Genomic DNA, 8,575 nt, shown 5'->3' on the forward strand with positions numbered 1-8,575 from the left:
TACAAGCTGGTGGAGTCTGAGGCATTCAAAAAATTTGTATCTATTGGGACACCACAGTGGAAGGTACCAAAATTTCTTTTCACAAAAGGCAATCCCAAACTTGTACTCGATTGTGCCAAAGGAAGTAATGGCATTTCTGGCACACAGTGTTGGGGCAAAGTTCCATCTGACCACTGATAGCTGGTCTGCAAAGCATGGTCAGGGCAGGTATATCACCTAGACTGCGCATTGGGTAAACCTGCTGACGGCTGACAAGCATGGAATGCGTGGTTCTGAAGAGGAGTTGGTGACACCGCCATGACTTGCAGGCAGGCCTGCTGCTACCTCCTCTACTCCTCCTACTCCATCCTCTTCCATAACCTCTTCCTCGACTGAGTCCTCTTCTGCTGCTGTGTCTTGCTCCACACCAACGGCACCCCCCCCCAGCTCCCCAGGTACTATTCCACATCCCGGATACGGCAGTGTCACGCCGTCTTGGGGTTGACTTGCCTGAAAGCAGAGAGTCACACCGCAGCAGCACTCCTGTCCATCCTGAATGCACAGGTGGATCAGTGGCTGACTCCAAACCAACTGGAGATCGGCAAAATGGTTTCTGACAACGGAAGTAATTTGGTGGCGGCATTGAAATTGGGCAAGTTGACACATGTGCATGGCACATGTGTGTAATCTGATTGTACAACGCTTTGTGCATAAGTACCCAGGCTTACAGGACGTCCTGAAGCAGGCCAGGAAGGTGTGTGGCCATTTCAGGCATTCCTACACGGCCATGGCGCACTTGTCAGATATCCAGTGGCGAAACAACCTGAAAGTGAGGCGCTTGATTTGCGACAGCCCGACACGTTGGGATTCAACACTCCTAATGTTCAACCGCCTGCTACAACAAGAAAAAGCTGTTAACGAGTATTTGTATGACTGGGGTGCTAGGACAGCCTCTGGGGAGCTGGGGATTTTTTTTGCCACATTACTGGATGCTCATGCGCAATGCCTGTAGGCTCATGCATCCTTTTGAGGAGGTGACAAACCTAGTCAGTCGCACTGAAGGCACCATCAGCGACATCATACCATTTGTTTTCTTCCTGGAGCGTGCCCTGCAAAGAGTGCTGGATCAGGTTGTAGATGAGCGTGAAGAGGAAGAGTTGTGGTCTCCATCACCACCAGAAACAGCCTTATCAGCAACGCAGGAAGAGGATTGTGAGGAAGAGGAGTCAGAGGAGGAATGTGGCTTTGAGGAGGAGGAGGAAGACCAAGCACAACAGGCATCCCAGGGTGCTTGTTGTTGTCACCTATCTGGTACCCGTGGTGTTGTACGTGGCTGGGGGGAAGAAGATACCTTCAGTGAGATCAGTGAGGACGAGGAACGGGACATGAGTAGCTCGGCATCCAACTTTGTGCAAATGGGGTCTTTCATGCTGTCGTGCCTGTTGAGGGACACTCGTATAAAAAAGCTGAAGGACAACAAACTGTACTGGGTGTCCACACTACTAGACCCCCGGTATAAGCATAAAGTGACTGAAATGTTACCGAATTCCCGCAAGTCGGAAAGGATAGAGCAGTTCAAAAATAAATTAAAAAGTATGCTTTACACAGCGTATAAGGGTGATGTCACAGCACAACGGGAATCTAACAGGGGAAGAGATGAAAGTAATCCTCCTCCTCCCATGACCACGCCGGCAGGGACAGGATGCTTTCCAGACGTGTTGTTGATGGAGGACATGCGGACCTTTTTAACTCCTATGCATCGCCACAGCCCTTCGGGATCCAGCCTCAGAGAACGACTCAACCGACAGATAGCAGACTACCTCGTATTAACTGCTGATCTCGACACTCTGAGGAGCAATGGACCCCTTGACTACTGGGTGTGCAGGCTTGACCTGTGGCCTGAGCTATCTCAATTTTCAATCAAACTTCTGGCCTGCCCCGCTTCAAGTGTCCTGTCAGAAAGGACCTTCAGTGCAGCGGGAGGTATTGTCACTGAGAAGAGAATTCGCCTAGGTCAAAAAAGTCTTGATTATCTCACCTTTATTAAAATGAATGAGGGATGGATCCCGAAGTGACTGACAATGTGCGATAAATTAGCGTAAAAAAGGCCTGATGAGATGAGCTGCCTTGGGCTACAAATGGTCCACACGCTGCTGTATTTTATCTTCCAATGCCGGATGACTTGCGTGACTTATCCGCCAACAACTAGGGTTCAAGCCGCAATGTTTTAGGGCACTCTCTAACTGTCAAACAAACATCATTTTTTCTGGCCGCTGCTACAGCAGCGTCTGCAACAATAGCTAATTTTTCAGGCATTTGTACATGCCTAATTTTTCTGGCCTCTGGTGCTGCACTGTGGCTACAAAACCCAAACCAAAAAAAAGGCACATAACAGGGATTAGACTGCTAAGAATAGTACTACTTAACACACCACTCATATCTGGTGGCACAGTAGATTGCACGCGCAGTGCCCCAAATTTGAAGTAGGAAGACCGACCAAGCATCTTTTTCCATCTCCCGGTTCCTAAAAATGATCTCCGGGTTCCTAAAAACGATGCCATACCTGTACTCGATTGTGCAAAAGTAAGTCATGGCATATGGGGTCTTTCATGCTGTCGTGCCTGTTGAGGGTCGGGGACCCTCGTATAAAAAGGCTGAAGGAGAACGACCTGTACTGGGTGTCCAAGCATCTTTTTCCATCTCCTGGTTCCTAAAAAATATCTCTGGGTACCTAAAATCGATACCATACCTGTACTCGATTGTGCAAAAGGAAGTCATGGCATATGGGGTCTTTCATGCTGTCGTGCCTGTTGAGGGTCGGTGACCCTCGTATAAAAAGGCTGAAGGAGAACGACCTGTACTGGGTGTGCAAGCATCTTTTTCCATCTCCGGTTCCTAAAGATTATCTCCGGGTTCCTAAAATCGATGCCATACCTGTACTCGATTGTGCAAAAGTAAGTCATGGCAGATGGGGTCTTTCATGCTGTCGTGCCTGTTTAGGGTCGGGGACCCTCGTATAAAAAGGCTGAAGGAGAACGACCTGTACTGGGTGTCCAAGCATCTTTTTCAATCTCCCTCTTTTCCTAAAATCCATGCCATATACACGTCCCCTGATAGGGGACACCGCAGTGGAAGGTACCTGACCAAAATTTCTTTGCACAAAAGGCAATCCCGGACCCCAACCTGTACTCAATAGTGCAAAAGGAAGTAACCTTACCATGGGTCCCAAACCGCATGTCTTTGTAATTCGCTGTCTGGGAAATTATATATCTATCAAATCTATCTATTTATCTATCAAATCTATCTAACTATCAATCGTATCTATCAAATGTATATTGCATCTATTGATCTATGTAATTCGTATCTATCAAATGTATATTGCATCTATTGATCTATGCAATTCGTATCTATCAAATGTATAGTGCATCTATTGATCTATGTAATTCGTATCTATCAAATGTATATTGCATCTATTGATCTATGTAATTCGTATCTATCAAATGTATATTGCATCTATTGATCTATGTAATCTATGTATCTATCTATCAAATCTATCTATCTCGTGGTTGTGCAAATGGACTGTTTGCGGTTGTTTGTGGTGCGTTACACGGGGAGTTTGGTCTGTCAGTGTGAAGCGGGCGTAACCCTTACACTACCTGATCGATACAACATCATACCTGATGTTTTAAAGCATGTTATTCCAAACAATTTAGGAATGTTAGGTGATTTAGGCCCTTTATGGCTTAAAACCAGACTCTGCATCAACTATGTAATTTTCCGTGGGAGTTTTGCCATGGATCCCCCTCCGGCATGCCACAGTCCAGGTGTTAGTCTCCTTGAAACAACTTTTCCATCACTATTGTGGCCAGAAAGAGTCCCTGTGGGTTTTAAAGTTCGCATGCCTATTGAAGTCAACGGCGGTTCGCCCGGTTCACCGGTTCGCGAACAGTAGCGGAAGTTCGAGTCCGCTGTTCATGAACCGAAATTTTTAGGTTCGCGACATCACTAGTTATTAACCCCTAATCTGCCCCCCCCAATGTCACACGCAACCTAACTACACTAATTAACCCCTAATCTGCCAACCGGACATCGCCGCCACTATAATAAATGTATTAACCCCTAAACCGCCGCACACCCGCCTCGCAAACACTAGTTATATTTTATTAACCCCTAATCTGCTCCCCCCATCGTCGCCGACACCTACCTACAATTATTAACCTCTAATCTGCCATCTCCAACGTCGCCGCTACTATATTAAATGTATTAACCCCTAAACCTAAGTCTAACCCTAACCTTAACACCCCCTAACTTAAATCTATTTTTAATAAATCTAAATAAAATTACTATAATTAAATAAATTATTCCTATTTAAAAATAAATACTTACCTATAAAATAAACCATAAGATAGCTACAATATAACTAATAATTACATTGTAGCTATTTTAGGATTTATATTTATTTTACAGGCAACTATGTATTTATTTTAACTAGGTACAATAGCTATGAAATAGTTAATAACTATTTAATAACTACCTAGTTAAAATAATTACAAAATTACCTGTAAAGTAAATCCTAACCTAAGTTACAAATACACCTAACACTACACTATCAACAATAAATTAATTAAATAAATTAACTACAATTATCTAAAATAAAATACAATTAAATAAAGTAAACTATAGTGCAAAAAACAAACACTAAATTACAAAAAAAATAAAAAAATATTACAAGAAGTTTAATCTAATTACACTTAATCTAATCCCCCTAATAAAATAAAAAAGCCCCCCAAAATAATAAAATTCCCTATCCTAAACTAAATTACAAATAGCCCTTAAAAGGGCCTTTTAGGGGTTAATAAATATAATGTAGGTGGTGACAATGTTAGGGGCAACAGATTAGGGGTTTATAGGTATAATGTTGGTGGCGGCGGTGTCCGGAGCGGCAGATTAGGGGTTAATAATATAATGCAGGTGCTGAGGATGTCGGGGGCTGCAGATTAGGGGTTAATAAGGGTAAGGTTAGGGGTGTTTAGACTCGGGGTTTATGTTAGGGTGTTAGGTGTAGACTTAGAAAGTGTTTTCCCATAGGAAACAATGGGGCTGCGTTAGGAGCTGAACGCTGCTTTTGTGCAGGTGTTAGTTTTGCCAGCTTACCTCTACCGTAAGCAACGCTGGTATTACAGGTAGAAGTGGCGCTAAATTTGCTCGACGCTCACTTTTCGGAAGCTAACGCAGCCATTCAGTAAACTTGTAATACCAGTGTTGTTTAAAGTGAGAGCTGGAAAAAAAAGGAGCGTTAGCAACGCACGGCTTTACCGTCAAAATAATCTAGCTGTTAGAATTTATATCAGTAATCCACAGGAGAGTGACAGCAGAATAAAACCTTTTATTTAGGTATCACACAGGAACAGATAGATGCATGATTAAGGAAGTTTTACTTCCGAAATGTCGCTATCTGTTCCTGGGTGATACCTAAATAAAAGGTTTTATTCTGCTGTCACTCTCCTGTGGATTTTTGAATATTTGGCTGGAGCTTTGAGTGAGGCTCTTGAGTGACTTTGCAGTTCACTGACTGCTGTAGTGCTGGATTGGACTTTGTTTGTGCCAGAATTTATATCAGTGTCAGGTACTCCCCTGTTAACATCACTCTCGCCTGTGAAATCCTAAATCTTAGACAGCTTAAATTGTTTATTTGAGAGTTAGTGCTCATCTCTTAGGAACTATCAGCATCTGCCCTTTTTTTTATAAATTAAAGGGATATGATACCCAAATGTTGAATCACTTAAGAGTGATCCAGCATCTCTTTACGTTAAAAAAAAGATATTTTACCTCAAAATTTACCTAGTAGTCAAAGGAACTTTAAACATCCAATCAGGATGCATGCCTCAAGCTTGCAAGGGAGCGTGCATCTGATATGTGCAGCAAGTCAATTTATTTACCACCACAGTTTAAGGAAGTTTACTATGAAATCTCATGAGGTCACAGTAAAGTAAAGTGTGAACTCAGCACTGATTAATCTGAATGCCTGTTTTTTTAACCATGCAGATGACAGTAAAAAAACAAAACAGCTCTGGATCACAAAAAGCATTTTGAAGTAAAATATCTTTCTTTTTACATAGAGATATTTAGGAGATATTTTCCTGTCACAGTTTTTAATGTTATGCTGTATCACTTTTAAGTGATTTAGCATATGGGTATTATGTCATTTGGAGAGTTCTGCCCCTGTGAAGTCTGCACTATAATTTTCTCTCCCCAAGCTATAAAGTTTTTGATAATTGGGTTTTTAGTAGTCTTAAAAAAAAAATACAAAAATACCCCCCCCCCCCCCCGCTGACAGAGCTACATTGATAATGTGCTGAAGAAAAAACACTCTCCTGAGTGTATTGGGTGGTGTCATACTGGATACGTGAAAAAAAAAAAAAAAAAAACGTTTCGGATCTAACGATCGTTAGATCCGAAACGTTGTATTTGTTTTACTAGCTGCAATAAATATTGCATTAATTGACAGTGCTGCTGTACTCTCTTTTTTGGATACTTGTTTGAGGCTTTGGTGGTGTGAAGCCTGTCAGCGTGCACGTGTTTGGCTACCCTTTCTTAGACTGCACTGCAGCAAAACAAAGACTAATTTGAATAAAATAACTTGAAAATAATAAAAGTTATAACCTTCAAACTACCAAAGGGCATTCAATGAAGTCAAAAGATATTAGCATGCTAAGTTCCATGAATATACATTGAGCCATGTCAGCTGTAATACTAACACAAAATTCCAATTATAAATCAATGTAATTTTTCTGAAAAACAACACTTTTTTCAAAATTAAAGTATGTAAAATATTAAAAAAAACTTTGGAAACTTTTATGTAATATATATATATATATATATATATATATATATATATATATATATATATATATATATATATCATGGCAAGAGGGATAAAAAACACTTAATTTTAGTTGAAGATGAAGCTTCTATCTACAATAAAATGAAAATGTATTTTATCCATTTTACGTCACCTACTACAGTCCACGAAAAAGAGCTGTTTAACGTGGAGTATATGTGACCAATTATCTTAAGGAGATTTGCATATTAATAATTGAGTGTGTGCTCTGGACATCATGCACAGTACTGGCAATGGCCTCTATTTATCAAGCTGTCAACTTACCTACATTCGCCGGCATCAATACGCTCACCTAAGATCGCCTAACATCACTGCCGCTGACCTGAATATGTTCTCCAAAATTATCAAAAAAGCTGCCAAAAAGCCACGCACCAAGTACGGAGTGATGAGCAGCGGACTGTTGTTAACTAACAGTCATCGATCTTGTTGCTCTTCGACTTTTTTACAGCTTTCCTGGTACCCTGTCACAAAACACTCACACTATACTATACTGTTCACCCCCTAAACCGCCGCTCACGGACCCTGCCACAACTAAATAAATTGTTTAACCCCTAAAACGCCACTCCCAGAGCCCACCGCAACTCTAATAAATGTATTAACCCCTAAACCGCCGCTCACGAACCCCGCCGCAACTAAATAAATTGTTTACCCCCTAAACGGCCACTCCCAGACCCCACCACCACTCTAATAAATATATTAACCCCTAAACCGCCGCTCCTGGAGCCCACCGCCACCTACATTATACTTATTAACCCCTAATCCCCCCCCACACCGCCGCCACCTACATTATATTTATTAGCCCCTAATCCCCCCCTACACCGCCGCAACCTACCTACATTTATTAAACCCTAATCTGCCCCCCCCTACACCGCCGCCACTATATTAAAATGTATTAACCACTAAAACTAAGTCTAACCCTAACCCCCCCTAACTTAAATATAATTTAAATAAATGTAAATAAATATTACTATCATTCAATAAATTATTCCTATTTAAAACTAAATACTTACCTATAAAATAAACCCTAACGGCTAGATTTAGAGTTCTGCGGCCAAAGGGGTGCGTTAGCTACGCGTGCTTTTTTTCCCCCGCACCTTTTAAATACCACTGGTATTGAGAGTTTACAGAATGGCTGCGTTAGGCTCCAAAAAGGAAGCGTAGAGCATATTTACCGCCACTGCAACTCTAAATACCAGCGTTGCTTACGGACGCGGCCAGCTTCAAAAACGTGCTCGTGCACGATTCCCCCATAGGAAACAATGGGGCTGTTTGAGCTGAAAAAAAACCTAACACCTGCAAAAAAGCAGCGTTCAGCTCCTAACGCAGCTACATTGTTTCCTATGGGGAAACACTTCCTAAGTCTACACCTAACACCCTAACATGTACCCCGAGTCTAAACACCCCTAACCTTACACTTATTAACCCTTAATCTGCCGCCCCCGCTATCGCTGACCCCTGCACTTTATTATTAACCCCTAATCTACCGCTCTGTACACCACCGCAAGCTACATTATAGCTATGTACCCCTAAACTGCTGCCCCTAACACCGCCGACCCCTATATTATATTTATTAACCCCTAATATGCCGCCCCCAATGTCGCCGCTACCTACCTACACTTATTAACCCCTAATCTGCCGACCGTACCGCGCCGCTATTATAATAAAGTTATTAACCCCTAATCCGCCTCACTCCCG

This window comes from Bombina bombina, chromosome 1, assembly GCF_027579735.1.
Source record: "Bombina bombina isolate aBomBom1 chromosome 1, aBomBom1.pri, whole genome shotgun sequence".
NCBI classification, from domain to species: Eukaryota; Metazoa; Chordata; class Amphibia; order Anura; family Bombinatoridae; genus Bombina; species Bombina bombina.